Here is a 15,603-nt window from a genome sequence, read left to right as displayed (position 1 = left end):
TGTGGTGTGTGAACATCGCCACTGGGGAGACAAAGGCGGCCGGGCGTGGTGTTGGCCACCCACCCCTCGTGTGCCGTGCCGGCCTTCATAGGTGCTCGCTAACAGCACTTGCTCTTGAAGTCTGTTGTGGGCTACACGGGATATCTTTGTGTGTCTGTGGTGGTATCATTGTCGGTGTAATGCACTGCAAATATGGTTACAATTTATACATTTCTGACCGTACTCAACTTAAATGGCAAGTGTTATCTGAGCGTATTCTGGACCTCACTTAGATCAACTCAGCCTTAAACGAGCACTCGGTGCAGTGATGACAAAGAAATGATCACTGGATAGACCAAAAAAGTGATTGTCCGTCATGCTGGCCTTAATATTCTCTCTTTTGTCGTTGTTGTGTGTTGATGTATAGTCTATATCAGTGTTTACACTATGAGATCTCTTTTACCAGAGGTGGGACAAAGTCATTGTTATGCAAGTCCAAGTCGAGTCGCAAGTCATCAAATTCATGACTCGAGTCTGACTCGAGTCCAAGTCACATGACTCGAGTCCACATCTCATAGGTGGGACAAAGTCATTGTTATGCAAGTCCAAGTCGAGTCGCAAGTCATCAAATTCATGACTCGAGTCTGACTCGAGTCCAAGTCACATGACTCGAGTCCACACCTCTGTCTTTTACCATATAATAAACTGGTACAAAACTGACACCTTTATTCAAGGCATCATGTTTGCCATAACCACAACACAAGTAGTCAAAAAAGCAAACAAAAAGAAGCAAAAAAACCTACTATTCTATATCAGTGGTTCTCAACCGGGGGGTACGCGGACCTCATGGAGAGCACGTGGCAATGCCCCATCGAGCGGCTTGAGGTGATTCACAAATGCGTGAAATGATATCACGCGCGAGAGTCATTGGTGAACAATCAGGCACAAGTCTGCCAATGTGAATTAACTACGATAACATTTGAATCCGTATGGTAAGATTTCACCATATAAAATACCTTTCTGAAGTCATTCATCGTTAACAATGCGGGTTTCCGAGAGTGACCAGCGGGCGAAAACAAATTACGCCACGCGTGAAAAGCGTCCTCTGATTATTATTTTTATTCGCTTGCAGTTACTGGCTTAGTTAGGATACCGCACAGAATGGACAATCGGTCAAAATATTGATGCTCATTATTAATGAACATTTATTCTCATAACGATGTTGGGTCAGGCAAGGGGGGAGTGGGTGATGGTTACTCGGTTCAAACAAAATTCAACAAAGGGGGTTACAGAAGCCAATAAAACTCAACTTTTTCTTTTATTTTACGAGGTTGGGAACCACTGCCCTGGAGAGATGTCGAGACCTTGGGCTCTGTCCACCCATGAAAGGGAAGCACTCTCCCCTACGCTAATGGACATTCACCCGTCTTGCCTCCCTTGTTTCAAGCACGCCTAATGGAACGCAGTAATGCACAGCCAAGAGCCATCATTTTGAATACAGATTGCAAAATAAAAAAAGGAATATCGCTCACGCGTGCGCGTTGCAGCACAAGACCATTCCGTTTCCTCACGCTGTACACAATGCCGGGTATAGCTTTGTCTTGTGGACATATAAGTGATCCTGTGATGTTTTACTCATGCCCAAATCACCCGCAATGCACCCAATTTCGTCAGATGGAGATAGTGACTGGATTTGGTGACCTCTGCTCGCAGAGAGACGCCCAAGCGCCAAGCGTACGCGTTTTTCCTTCTTGTTGTTTCTTTGTTGACATCGTTCGCTAAGAGCAGCGGCCTCTAGTGGCCGCAGGGATAATGCGAACCCATCAACGTACAAACGCACGGTTGCAATCAAACAAACCATCGATTTTCTTGGTTCTTTCGGTAAAGTCACGTAGAATGGAAATAATAAAATAATAAAAATAAAACATTATAAAATAATTCTTCGCTAACATTCTACGTGACTTTACCGAAAGAACCAAGAAGATGAATCCCTGCAGTCACGAAAGCTTTACATCGAAATTTAAACCATCGATTGTGTCGCGCGCGCCGTTCGACGCACATATTCGTGAGCTCGAGGATCGATGTTATTGAACAAGACGCATCGTCGCAAACCCCAATCATGAATCTCAGCGGGTGGGAGGCTCTTGCTTGGTTAAACAAAGCGACAGTCCGGCACGGACGCACCGAGGAACGCGCCGTTTTCCACGCTGTCGTCTCTCGAGAGGGTGCAATGAAGCGTCGGAGGGGGGGGGTGGTTTGGGTCGGGTGCGATGCGGCTCACGACGTCTCCCGGTGGAGGAACCACGAGTTGAGACGTGGATGCCCCCGGGCAGAATTTTTCTCGTGCGAGTAAAAAAATTTAGAGTTGCGCGAGAGATAAAATAAACGACAACAATAAACCGCGCACTTGAGAATCGAGAGTGAGAAAATGTATTTTTGCTGGAGGAATCCGATGAGCTATGAAGTTATTTTTCACGGATGTTCAGTAAGGGGGGGGGGGGGGCAGGTCAGAACGATACAACAATGAATAATACTAAAACTGCGATAGGAGTTCAAAGAATAGAAAAAGTTAACAAATCACGTCAAAAAATTCTACAAATTTTTACCTTTCGATTTAAAGGTTTCGTGACTGCAGGGATTCATCTTCTTGGTTCTTTCGGTAAAGTCACGTAGAATGGAAATAATAAAATTATAATAATAAAACATAATACAATAATTCTCACGACGTTTCGGCCACAACGCAAGCAGCCGTCCTCAGGTGAAGAACAGGTCTGTCGAGAAGACAGAGTCTGAGGACGGCTGCTTGCGTTGTGGCCGAAACGTCGTGAGAATTATTTTATTATGTTTTATTTTTATTATTTTATTATTTCCATTCTACGTGACTTTACCGAAAGAACCAAGAAGATGAAATTTTAACCTAATTAGACGTCCTTTATTTATCCGGTCGAGAACCAATTTTGGCAGCTCTATGGGGGGTCACGTGTGGCCCAGCGGTGGCGAGCCCCCCAAACTGTCGCAGAGGTTCACGGTTCGAATCCAGTGGCCGCCCTGGTTACAATGAGCGCAGTGTGGCGTTAACCGCCAAACATAGGAAGGGTAAACGAATCACTGTTCCAGGTGCCGCTCTGCAGATTCACTTCGCGTTTTAGCATTTTGCGAGGCCGAGGTTGAAGGCAGAGTGCGACGGGGATGTTTGCAGCTGTGATTCGTGAGCAGCGCGTATTGTGCCGCGTGTCTGTGCGCGTTTCGTGTGTGAGCGGTAGCGTGCCAGTGGTCAACGCGCTGCACTGCGAGCGATCCTGGCCGCCCGAGTTCGATTCCCGTGCATGGCCAACATCAGCCACGAGTGATATCTGAACCGGCCTTGCATCTCCCCTAGGTCAACTCGACCTGAATTGAGTAACCGGTGCATTGTGTAAACATCAGCACGTGGGTAGACTAAGGTGGGGAAGGCACGGGGGCCGACCACACCACCTCCTCGTGAGTCGTTACGGCCTTAATAGGTGCTTGCTAACAGCACTTGTCCCAACAGTCTATTAAGGCTATACCGGGAATCTGTATCATCTGTGTGTGAGTCAGCATGTATCTGTGTACTGGAGTGGGGAACGGTGGTGCAGTGGTTAGCGCGCTGCGCTACGAACCCGTCGACCCGAGTTCACTCACGGCGAACATCGGTGACGAATATCTGAACCGGTCCTGGACCTTCCCTAGGTCGACTCAGCTTTAAATGAGTACCTGGTGTGATGTGTAAACCTCGCCACCGGGGAGACAAAGGCGGCGGGGCGTGGTGTTGGCCACCCACCCCCTCGTGTACCGTGTCCGGCCTTCATCAGTGCTCTCAAAACAGCACTTGCCCCAACAGTCTGTTGAAGGCCACACGGGGGAACTTTGTCTTTTGAGTACGTATCATATATGAGCAATGTTATTGTGCCTGTCTGGTAATTGGGGGGGGGGGGTGGGGGGCGAATGCGTGCTTCGACTCTGCCTACACACGCCAGCTTCTGTGCTACGCAGCAGGGTCTACAAAGTTCGCCTGCAGCACAGAGTCCCCTTTGAACATGTTCCACGCAACACGAAGAGACCGCTAGCTGCCTCTGCTGCTGCTGCTGCTGCATCATTACACATCTTGAGAGAATGGCAAGAGCGAAAGCCAGCAGGGAGAGAGCATTGTTTGGATGCGAACGGGCATTGGAGTGGGGCGTGCGGGTTCGGAATCATTAGGGCGATGGTAGCAACCCTCTAACACGCACGACGGCGTGTCTCGCTTTTAGTTTTAAAGCAAAACGCGCGCGTCTGGGTGATTGGCGGTTTAAACACGTGGGCTTTCGCGATCAATATAATGCACAATCAAGAGGGGCTTTCGATTTAAAGCTTTAGTGACTGCAGGGATTCATCTTCTTGGTTCTTTCGGTAAAGTCAAGTAGAAGGGAAGTAATCAAATAATAAAAATAAAACATAATAAAATAAAATATAAAATAATTCTCACGACGTTTCGGCTACAACGCAAGCAGCCGTCTTCAGGTGAAGAATGTCGTGAGAATTATTATTTTATTATGTTTTATTTTTATTATTTTATTACTTCCCTTCTACGTGACTTTACCGAAAGAACCAAGAAGACAAGAGGGGCTTCTTCACAATTCTGGCCAATCCACTGACGAGGCTGGTTGTAATCGGCAGCGAAACGTCGGACTCGAATTGTGAACGTCGTGGGTTTTACTCTCCAGCGCACAACCGGCGTGATGAAGTGGGTAACACGTTTTTGTTTAAGTGACAAACCCCTTACTAATTGGCTGTGTCGGGTGGTGGCGGGTTTAACGACACATTTATATTTACGCGAACTAACCCAAAAAAAAATAAACCTTTATTATGATTGTTCGTGATAGAGTTTGAATGGTACGACCGCTACGAACAACAGACATTATTGTCTCCGGGAACCAGCGTAGTAGCTGCTGCTGCTACTGCTGCTGCTTCTTCTCAATGTGCGTGCAACGCATCCCAACCCCCGTGATGATCGCCACCCTGTGGGGAAACGTGAGATCGTGTCCGGTGGCTCCCATCGCTCCGCGAGATTCGTCGCGGTTTCATTTCTTTAGCGCGCGCTGAACTCTCTACGAACGCAGAGGTGGGAGAGACGTTATCCCCTCCCCTCTCGCCTGGTGTGTACAGAGGAGGTCCTGGGTCCGATTCTGATTCCAACGCTTGCGTGCTCGGAGTTTGCGTGTGTGCGTATGTATCTCTCTCTCTCCCCCGCGGTCGCGTTTCGCCACCACAATTTGGAGTCTCGCGTTCAGAGCTTCTGAAAAAAAAAGAGCTATTAAAGATCTGAAGCGGCTGTGCTTTCGCTACGTTGTCCCCACCTGAAGAAGGACGCTTGTGTTGCGCCCGAAATGTCGTGATTTAATTTAATTTTAGTTGCTTTCATTCTATTTCATTTCATTTCTTACATTTTTTTACCTACGTGACTTTACCGAAAAAAACAAAGAGTATGAATACTTGCAGTCACGAAAACTTCAAATCTAGAATTATTAAAGATCTATTATCCGCGGAAGTGACGATCGATTTTGGGGAATAAAAAATTGCAGCTGTCTCACATTGGTTGTTGCTCTGCCACGGTGGCGAGATGTGAAAGGCCTCGCCTGGTACGCAGGAGGATCCCGACCCTGACGCCTGCTGCTGTAAATCTGGAGTGTTCTCTCTCTCTCCCCCCGTAGTCGCGTGGATTTTTCTCCGGGTCCTCCGGTTTTTCCCTCCACAATTTAGAAACGCGCGTTTCTCGAGTATTTGGCCGCGATGCATTTCTACGTGAAATGTCTCTTCGTCGAGCTATCATTTGCGGCTAGGTTGCTTCTGTGGACCATACCTGGTAAGATTAGACGTAGTTTCGTTTTGGATTACACTGGTCAACAAAAAAAAATCATTTTTTTCTGGCCTGGACTTTTGCAGCTGTTTTAGACTAATTTCAGGGTGCTGATTCCAAATCTGATCTCAGATTTGCTCTATCACATCTCATTTTTATGCTATCGGCATACCACATTTTCATTGATTTTACCCGAAATTAACTCTGTCACTTATGATTGCAAGTTGTTGCGAGTCAGTGACTGCTTTAGTGTTAAAATATGGTGCTGTATTTTTAGGATAGTGTGTTTATAATATCATTTTATGTAGATATCCACATATATTTAATATTTTTCTTCTGCAGATTTGATTGAAAATGCAATATTTGATATCTCAAAAACCTGATGTGATAGACAAAAACTGATGCCAGATTTGGAATCAGCACCCCAAAATTACCTTAAAACCGTTGAAATACCTTATGCCAGAAAAAGTCTGTTGACCAGTGTTATCTATCATCAAGCAGGTCGCATTTGGTGGGGGTAAAATGTGGGGTGCTCTCACCTCCTCCAAACGGGTCCGGTGAACGTGGAAGAGTAGACCAAATACCGCCCGAGAGATCACTCGAGCGAAGGTCCTTCTGCCAGCAGCCAGCAATTGCAGGGCTGCGCCTCTAGCCTCCGCCGTGGTATTGCCCAGTGATCCATTCTCTAATGTGAACACATTTCGACCCTGCACTGCCGTCCGTCGTTGGAGACAGTTGAGAAAGAGTCCATTCAGACACATCGCCTCTTTTCGCAAGGTGCATCATTTATATCAGAGTGGTGTAACGTTTAGCTCACTGTGCTATGAACCCAGCCGCCCAGGATTCCCAACCAAGGTTAAACATCAATTGTGTGTGGCGAGGGGCAGTACATATTTTTTCTCATGTTATGTTATTGCTGTTGTCTTGAACAGCGTTGTGAGATGCAATTTTAGCTATAGAAATAAATATTATAATTGGGCAACGATATCTGATGTGGATTGACAAGGGCCTGTACGTTTGTTGTCGCTGTTCTATTCTTGCGTCTGGCAGCGATCTGGTCATGAGCTAAATGCCAATGCCGAGATCTGCTGGCCACGAGGGGGCTTCAGTTCGTGCAGTTTTGCATATTCATTAGAGGAGCGCAGACCACAATGGTTCTGCTGTATGGTCCATAGTTTGGGTTGCATGGCCACAGTCACACTGTGGGCTCGTTATTCATTATTACGTATTTGCTCATTTTAAGTACAAAACAAACGCTCACGTTGGCCAAGATTCATCTTGGCCAGCCTGTGGTCATGTGTGCTTTGTGTCATACATTTCAACCCAGCATCCTCGACTTACATTGGCACGACAATGTCCGTTGATTTGATAGGAAAACAGTTAAAACCATCTGAAATGACAGTATGCGTGTTGCAGGAAATGAGGCAGGTAATAAACCGGTTTGATGGCGCGTGTGGTTTTTTTTCATTCCCACCACGCTTACATCTCTGCCCCTAGCCCCCCAACACTCCCACTGCTGCCCCACCAAATCCCATCAACGTGCAAATGAGTTGTAAAATTGACTGACACTTGAGGCCGCAAACGCGATCACTGAGCGAAGCAATAAACGACGCGAGCGACGCGGTGACGTTAGAAATGTGTCGACCCCGTGGGCACGCGCGCCCGGTGCCTCGCTCAGCCCTCCCAGCTTCCGACGCGGCAAATGGCAAAGTCGCTCGCTGGACACGGAACTGCCAAGCCCGTTGCGTCTTCCTCCGATGAGCGCGGTTGGCTACGTGCTGTTGCGAGAGAAGTTCAGCGTACGTACCGCTACGGACGATGCGATGGATGTCAAATCTACAAGTGGGGGGGAATTATAGACTGTCTCTGTCGTGCGTGCGACTGTGGTTGAGAACCCCCCAAAGCATGGATTGTGTAATTTCGCACTGCCCCAAATATGAACGAGTCAGTGGGTCGGTGGGTAGGAGAATGAGTGGGTGAGCGAATGTGGTAAAATTTCGATTTAAAGCTTTCGTGACTGCAGGGATTCATCTTCTTGGTTCTTTCGGTAAAGTCACGTATAGAAGGGAAGTAATAAAATAATAAAAATAAAACATAATAAAACAATTCTCACGACGCTGTCGCCTCGACAGACCTGGTTTTCACCCGAGGACGGCTGCTTGCGTTGTGGCCGAAACGTCGTGAGAATTATTTTATTATATTTTATTTTTATTATTTTATTACTTCCCTTCTACGTGACTTTACCGAAAGAACCAAGAAGACGAGTGTGGTAAGTGAGTGGATGGCTGAGTGGATGAGTGAGTGAGCGAGTCATAAGTGGTGAGTAGGAGAATGATTGTGGAGTGAGTGAGTGTAGTGAGTGAATAGCCGAGTGGGTGGATGAGTTCGTGAGTCATTGGGTGAATAGGTGAATGAGTAAGTGCGTGGGTGAGCAGTTGACTTAGTGAGCGAGCGAGTGGGTAAGTGAATGCATTGCCAAGTGAGCGGGTGGGTGTATCTGAAATTCACGAACTCTCATAAAAAATAACTGAACAGCGAAATAACTTAGAAACGAATCTCTAACAGGTGCTCCCCATTCGCCCTTTGACAGAAGACCCCCTTTAAAGGCGTCTCTAATTTGGACAGTGCTGCTTGAAGCACTTCGCGCGAGGTGCGGTGGTGGCTTGGCCTTGTAGTCTCAGGGGCGCCACGCTGGCGAGATGTTAACTACCTCGCCTGGCATACATGAGGTTGTGGGTTAGATCCCAACCCTGACGCCTGCTGTTTATTTGGAGTTTGCGTGTCTCTCTCCCCGTGGTCGCGTGGATTTTTTTCATCTGGGTCCTCCGGTTTTCCACCTCCACATTTATAAAAAAAAAGTGCGTTTACAATTAGAACCTATAAACTATTTTTATTTTATTTTACCACGTAAGGCCCACTGAGCTATAGAGCTATTTTACAGAAGCTGACCTGGCTATCACAAATTATAGCTCAACCAAGTGGGCTTATCGCGTGGAAATGTATTGCAGCCAAATACTCTAAACGCGCGTATCTAAATTGTGGAGGGAAAAACCCGGTGGACCCGGAGAAAAATCCACGCGACTACGGGGAGAGAGAGAACATTCCAAATATACAGCAGCAGGCGTCAGGGTCGGGATCGAACCCACGACCTCCTGTATAGCAGGCGATGCATTTAACATCTCTCCACCGTGCCAGAGGTCCAACCAACGTGAGACCGCTGGTTCAATTTGACTTTTTCTCTCTCCCCAAAAATTGATCGTCACTTCCGCGGGTAAACACAACGGCGCTAGGAAGTCTCTCCATCAATGACGACCGGGCGCGATTGAGCGTGCAAACAGCCACTCCGTTAATGCCACCCGTGCTCGATCCCGATAACAGCCCCTAGCCCTGGCCACATGACTCACGCGCGAGAAGGCGCGCGCGCACCAGTGCGTGTGCGTGTGTGTGTACGTTTGTTGTGTGCGTATTTCCCTATTTCGCTTTGTGTGTTGTGTTGCTTTTTTTAAATCCTTGATATTAAGTTCGCTTGCTTGCTTACGACCGTGCAAATTTTTCGGTCGTTTTTTAACCCACTTCCCGTGATCCAATCGAGCTGACATTTTCCACACAGACTCGTTGTGCGTGACAATTGATGTTCGTGAAATTTTTTTTCCAAAATGTTACACTTTTTAGGACAAAAATATTATATTTAATTACCAATTGCTTAATGGTGCAATGCAATCATCTGACCCATAGGTGGCAGCCATCTCAAGCCAGAGGACGAGAGGACTCTAGCCGCCACGCATATAAAGGATTTATAGTGAAAAACTTTGTTTTTACGGGTTATACTTGTTTTTGCTGCTGCCAGCGTCCGGAAGAAAATGACCGGAGTCCCTGCGTCGCGCTGCGGTTGTCGTTTTTCTGCGGTGGATAAATCAGTTTCGGGTTTGCGGGGCAGTGGTGTGAAATAATGGCACAGTGTTGGCATACAATTGCACGTTTTTGACAATAGAGCAATAGTAATAATAGCAACTATTCCACTGGTTGTTGCTGTAGATTCACCCAGCAAAGGGAACATTAAACCTCGCCAAAACAAATCAGTAGGGACCTATTTTGTTAATTTTGTTGTAATAATATCAACAATATTTAGTTTTATATATCGTCTGAGCGATCGTGAAAATGTAATATCACAATCGATAAAGAACCACAGACGAGCTGCAAGGCAATAGCCAAGCAGTGAGCCCGCACGACCAAAAATTGCCCATGCTCTGCAGTCCTCGGTATATTAAGATGTTTTCAGCCACATAATAAGACTAATTTACATTTGTAAGGCGCATGTCATTCGTAAATGCCAATGCGCCGTGTGTGGAAAGAAGAAAGTTAACAGAACCTGCAGAGTAAATGTCCAGCACTCGAGGGTAAAGGCCAATTTAAAGAGGTGAGTTTTCAAGACTGACTTAAATAGCTCTGTTTAACCCGTAGGCTTTCGCGACCAATATGATTCATAATAAAGGTTTTTGGGTTAGATCGCGTTATTTATAAATGTGTCGCAACCCTCCACCACCCGACACGGCGAATCAGTAAAAAAGGTGTCACGTGACAAACGACAAATAGTTCACTTCTTTAGCCCACCGGTGTGTTGAAGAGTGAAACCACAACATTTACAATCTTTTAGTACGACGTTTCGCTGGTAATTACATCCAGAATGAAAATTGCCCGATGATGCTGGATGTAATTACCAGCGAAACGTCGTACTCAAAAATTGTAAATATTGTGAATTCACTCTTCAACAAACCGGTGGGCTAAAGTAGTGAACTATTTTGTCTTTTGTCACCGTGACAGAGTTTTTACTGTTTGGCCGTGTCAAGTGGTGGAGGGTTGCGACACATTTATAAATAACGCGATCTAACCCACAAACCTTAATTATGGATTAAATAGGTCTAACCACTTTGATTGTCTTATTATCAACGGCACAATCGTCGTCCCATCGTCTGGGAGCTGCACAGTGGCAGAAGCGCAATCACGCAAGGAACAGAGACTTGACCCTTAAGAGACTTGACCTTGGAGCACTCAGAAGAAGGCGATCGGGGACCTCAATGGAGAGTGAACACGGATCAATTCCTGCAAATATTGTGGGGTTAAACCATGGAGAGTCTTGTAGGGCAGCAGCAGCAGCAGGATCTTATAGTCCGCTCGATACTTGTACGTATGTAAGTTGAACTTCTTTCGCACCGTACGTATCCAAACGTGACTGGTAGTCAGTGCAAAGAAGCAACATATTAAACAAAAATACAATGCAAGTCCTACAATTTAGTGTAATTATCTTGGGTAGATAAGTGAAGTATTATTATTATATACTCTTTGGTTCTTTCGGTAAAGTCACGTAGAAATAAATAAAATAATAATAGAATACGACATTTCGATTGCAACACAAGAAACCGTCATCACGGACAAATGAATGAGAAAACAAACCTAGTAAACTTGGAAATATAATGCAATACAACACAGAAAGTCGGCCAACAAAACCGTCAACACCCCACCTGTTTGATTAACGTTCTTCCAAAGATTGTTAAATTTGAGAGAGAAAAAACATAGACACGGAGACACACAAACAGACACACAAACAGAGAGAGAGAGACACACACAGAGACAAACAGAGAGAGACACACACATAGGCACACAGAAGGACAACGTCTCTGTGTCGAGGTCTTAAATAGAGAGAGAGGCTGGGGGGGTGGGGCAGAGGGGGAGTTGTGTGGAATTGCTGCCCATAGCGGCCGGAGGAGAGAGTGGACTTATCAACAAGCACGGTAGCAAGAACCAGAGTGATTCCTGCAGTCACGAAAGCTTCCAATCTAGTTTATTATTTCGATGTAAAGCTTCTTTCACGACTGCAGGGATTCATCTTCTTGGTTCTTTCGGCAAAGTCACGTAGAAGGGAAATAATAAAATAATAAAAATAAAACATAATAAAATAATTCTCACGACGTTTCGGCCACAACGCAAGCAGCCGTCCTCAGGTGAAGAACAGGTCTGTCGGAAAGATAGTCATTCAGACGCTGTCTTTCCGACAGACCTGTTCTTCACCTGAGGACGGCTGCTTGCGTTGTGGTCGAAACGTCGTGATAATGATTTTATTATGTTTTATTTTTATTATTTTATTATTTTCATTCAACGTGACTTTACCGAAAGAACCAAGAAGATCGCTTATTATCATATAACTTTTTTAATTTTCTTATTTTCTGTTTTCATTCCCTAATAGATATTTGTTTTGCTTCTGCTTGTGTGCAGCTGCTGTTCGGCCCCAGGGGTTTTGGTGTGGCCTCTTGACGGGGCTACGCTACTGCTGGTTTGACAGTCCTGTGCAGCTCCAGGCCTCTGCACCCAACAGAGACACCGAGGCGGTGGCGTCGAGTGGAAGCATGCCCAGCCTGTCGAAGCACGGCTTGTTAAAGGGCGTGTGACCGCTTGTGCACACAACGAATTCATTCGTTTGGCTGTGTTGGGTGGTGGAGTGTTACTTACACAACACACACTCGAGTGTGTGTTGTGTAAGTAACACACTCGAGTGTGTGTTGTGTAACCGAGTGTGTGCTGTGTTGTGTAACCACATTATTGCTTCTTGTTTGTTGTGCAACCAAATTATTAATTGGCCGAACCCAATAATCGATTGTGAATCAGCCCAGCTTAAATATACGCTCCAAAGCTTGGTGGTGTTTCATTCTTCACCTGAGGACGGCTGCTTGCGTTGTGGCCGAAACGTCGTGAGAATTATTTTATTATATTTTATTTTTATTATTTTATTACTTCCCTTCTACGTGACTTTACCGAAAGAACCAAGAAGATGAATCCCTGCAGTCACGAAAACTTTAAATCGAAATCAGCCACATACATGTACTGTTAAAGGCTATTAAATTGTTATAACACTTGAACTACAGGTACTGCAAGATTCCCGTCATCGTGAGCCATGATCTGTCAACTGCTGGATGAGGGGGACCTCTCCAAGATGTCGAATTCAGCCCTGCGGTCGACTGAGTCTGGTGGTGGTGGTGGTGGTGCACCTCACTCCGCCTTCCTCTCTGCCAGCTTATTTTACGTAAGCCTCCTCCACGCGCTCCGTTTACGATGCACGCCGAAACAATTAAGCGTTCGTGAATAAATATCTGAACGCACAACAACAACAACAAAGACACTTTCCACCCCTTATTAGCGCGTGAGTGCATGTGCCTGTTTTTTTTATTCGCGGGGCTTACGTAAGAAAGGAGAAAAAAATTGTCGGATCTCGATCCAAGCTTCCATAAATCAAAAAGCTGTGTGCCTTCCACATGCTTACCCTTGTTGTTGCTGCTGCTGCTGCTGAAATTGTGCATTCTGCCACACCAGTGACCATTAATGCTTGCGTAATGGCCGCTCGTTATTTATGTAACGCTTAATACTACGACGACTACTACTCCTGCCACTAACTTAGCGGGTCGCTGCTGTAATGGTTCAGCCCGCTGGACTTACGATGCGGAGTTCGAGGGCCTCTCCTGGTAAAACAGGCGTCGTAAATCACCCCCCTCAACAACCCCCCCCCCCCCCATGTCCATTTTATCAGCAAAGATGAGTTTGTCGATCGGCATGTTGTGGTGACACCACGGTGGCGAGATGTTAACTACCTCGCCTTGTATACAGGAGGTCGTGGATTCGATCCCGACCCTGACGCCTCCTGTATATTCGGAGTTTTCTCCAGGACGACCGGTTTTTTTTCCCCTCCAGATTAGGAAACAATGAATTTGAAGTATTTAGCTGCTGTAAATTTGCACGCGATAAGCCACTTCGTTGAGATTTCGTTTGTGGCCATGTCGCTTCTGGTAAAGAGCAACATAGCTCAGTGGGCCTTACCTGGTAAAATAGAATTAGTAAATCGTTTAAAGTGTGAATACTTCAAGACGTCTGGCTCGCGTGTAAGAGAACACCAACATATACTCTGCAACTCCCTCTTTATTCGCGCAGAGACTCGGATACTAAGAAGAAGAATAAGCAGAATAATCATTTACCGACACATCCCCGATACATTCTCAGAATGTAGATCACGTAGATGAATATGAAGGTGTGCAGAATGACTCAGGCTGCAAGGAGATTTTGGACTCGGATAATAGGCTTTTGTTTCGCTGGCCAGGATATATTTTTGTAAGGGAATACCTGTGGCCTGGGTGAGATTGGAGGAGCTTGGCTGTCACACACAGCCATGTCCCCCAAAAAAAATCACCCCTGATAGCCAGTCAGGAATGCAGATTCAACTCGTACGCGGTCCGCACGGCCAACGTAATCTCTCAACGTTCCTACTCACTTGCCAGGCAACGCGGTGTGATTACAAACACGAGATGGCAGCGGACTGATGTCACTAGTGCAACTCCAAATACGTAGCATGCCACAGATCCAAGTTGACATTTTCTGCCAATTTCATAATTTAAATACATTGCTCTATGGTACACAAGGTATGTTTCAAATTGTCTCCTACCTCATGTAAGTCAATGCTAAAATCGTTCTTCGTTTGTTTGTTTGTCTGTTTTCCCAACGTGAGACTTTGATGAAATATATTGTAATACATTTTGAACTGTTTTAAACAGTTAAGCATTGTTTTTTTTATCCAGGAAAGTCTCATTGAGTCTCCAGACTCCTCTTGTTGGTTCTTTCGGTAAAGTCACGTAGAAGGGAAATAATACAATAAAGAACCAAGAAGATGAATCCCTGCAGTCACAAAAGCTTTAAATCGAAATATCTCCAGACTCCTTTTCAGGACGGCCCTGCCTTTGCATGTTTGGCCATGTCCCAAATGTGTTGATGTCACAGTCTTCCATTTAATTCTCACTCTGTCCCTTGCCCGGAATGTTGCCTAAAATGAGCTCAGTCCACAGAAGTAGATGCTACAGAAGTACTTCTGAGATTCCGTCAGGTGTGTGGCTGAAAGAGATCACCTGCAGTAATCTCTTTCAGCTACACACTGGGGGACCGCATTTCCCACACGCCCTACTACGCAGAAATGTTCATCGCATGCAGTGAGTCAAACTGATGCTTTTTGTTTAAATTCTCAAAGCTGGACGTTTAGCCAGTCGAGTGAATACTCACAATGAATGTGGTAAAAACAAAAACATTGGCAGTCATTCCTGACTTGGTTGAGACCATCACCCCATTCTGCTTGAGCAACGCAGCTTAACCACGGGCGGCTGAAACTCGGTTTCAAACCCACGTTCTCAGCTACCCCGGGCTTACTGGGATCTAACAGTTGTTGAGCCACCGATCTGCATTGAGTACCGGTGCTATGCATTTTACGGAAATCTTGAAACGGCTCGTGAAACCGAAATTATTTTCGACGTCGAGCAAAAAAAAAACATTTTTTGTTTCTTACGCGACATGAATTGCTACCCGCATTCCCCAAAACAGCAGGACTAGTCGCCGGAATTCAGTCGCTCCATGCAGGAGGAGACTCGGAGGGAAATGCCGCGCCGTGGATTTAATGTGAATTAAAGTGTTGAATGGCACGCTTGTCGTATCGACGTATTTGATCGAGCGTGCGTTGCCGACATTGATCTGGGCCGGCGAACTTGCCGCGCTCGATATGTTCCCGCGTTCATCGCGTTTCTGTTCACAGCGTTAGAGTCCCCGGCTAAGGGAGGACGCATCCACCCGCAGTGAGTCATCTACGCACTTGAAATGCGGTGGTCGCGATGCGCATTCATTGGAAGTGATAAGGGGCCGACGGGAACGCGCTATTGGAGGAGCATCTGAGACGCTTGAATGGTGGC

This window comes from Lampetra fluviatilis, chromosome 22 (assembly GCF_964198595.1).
Source record: "Lampetra fluviatilis chromosome 22, kcLamFluv1.1, whole genome shotgun sequence".
NCBI lineage: Eukaryota > Metazoa > Chordata > Hyperoartia > Petromyzontiformes > Petromyzontidae > Lampetra > Lampetra fluviatilis.
This window is presented reverse-complemented; position numbering follows the sequence as displayed.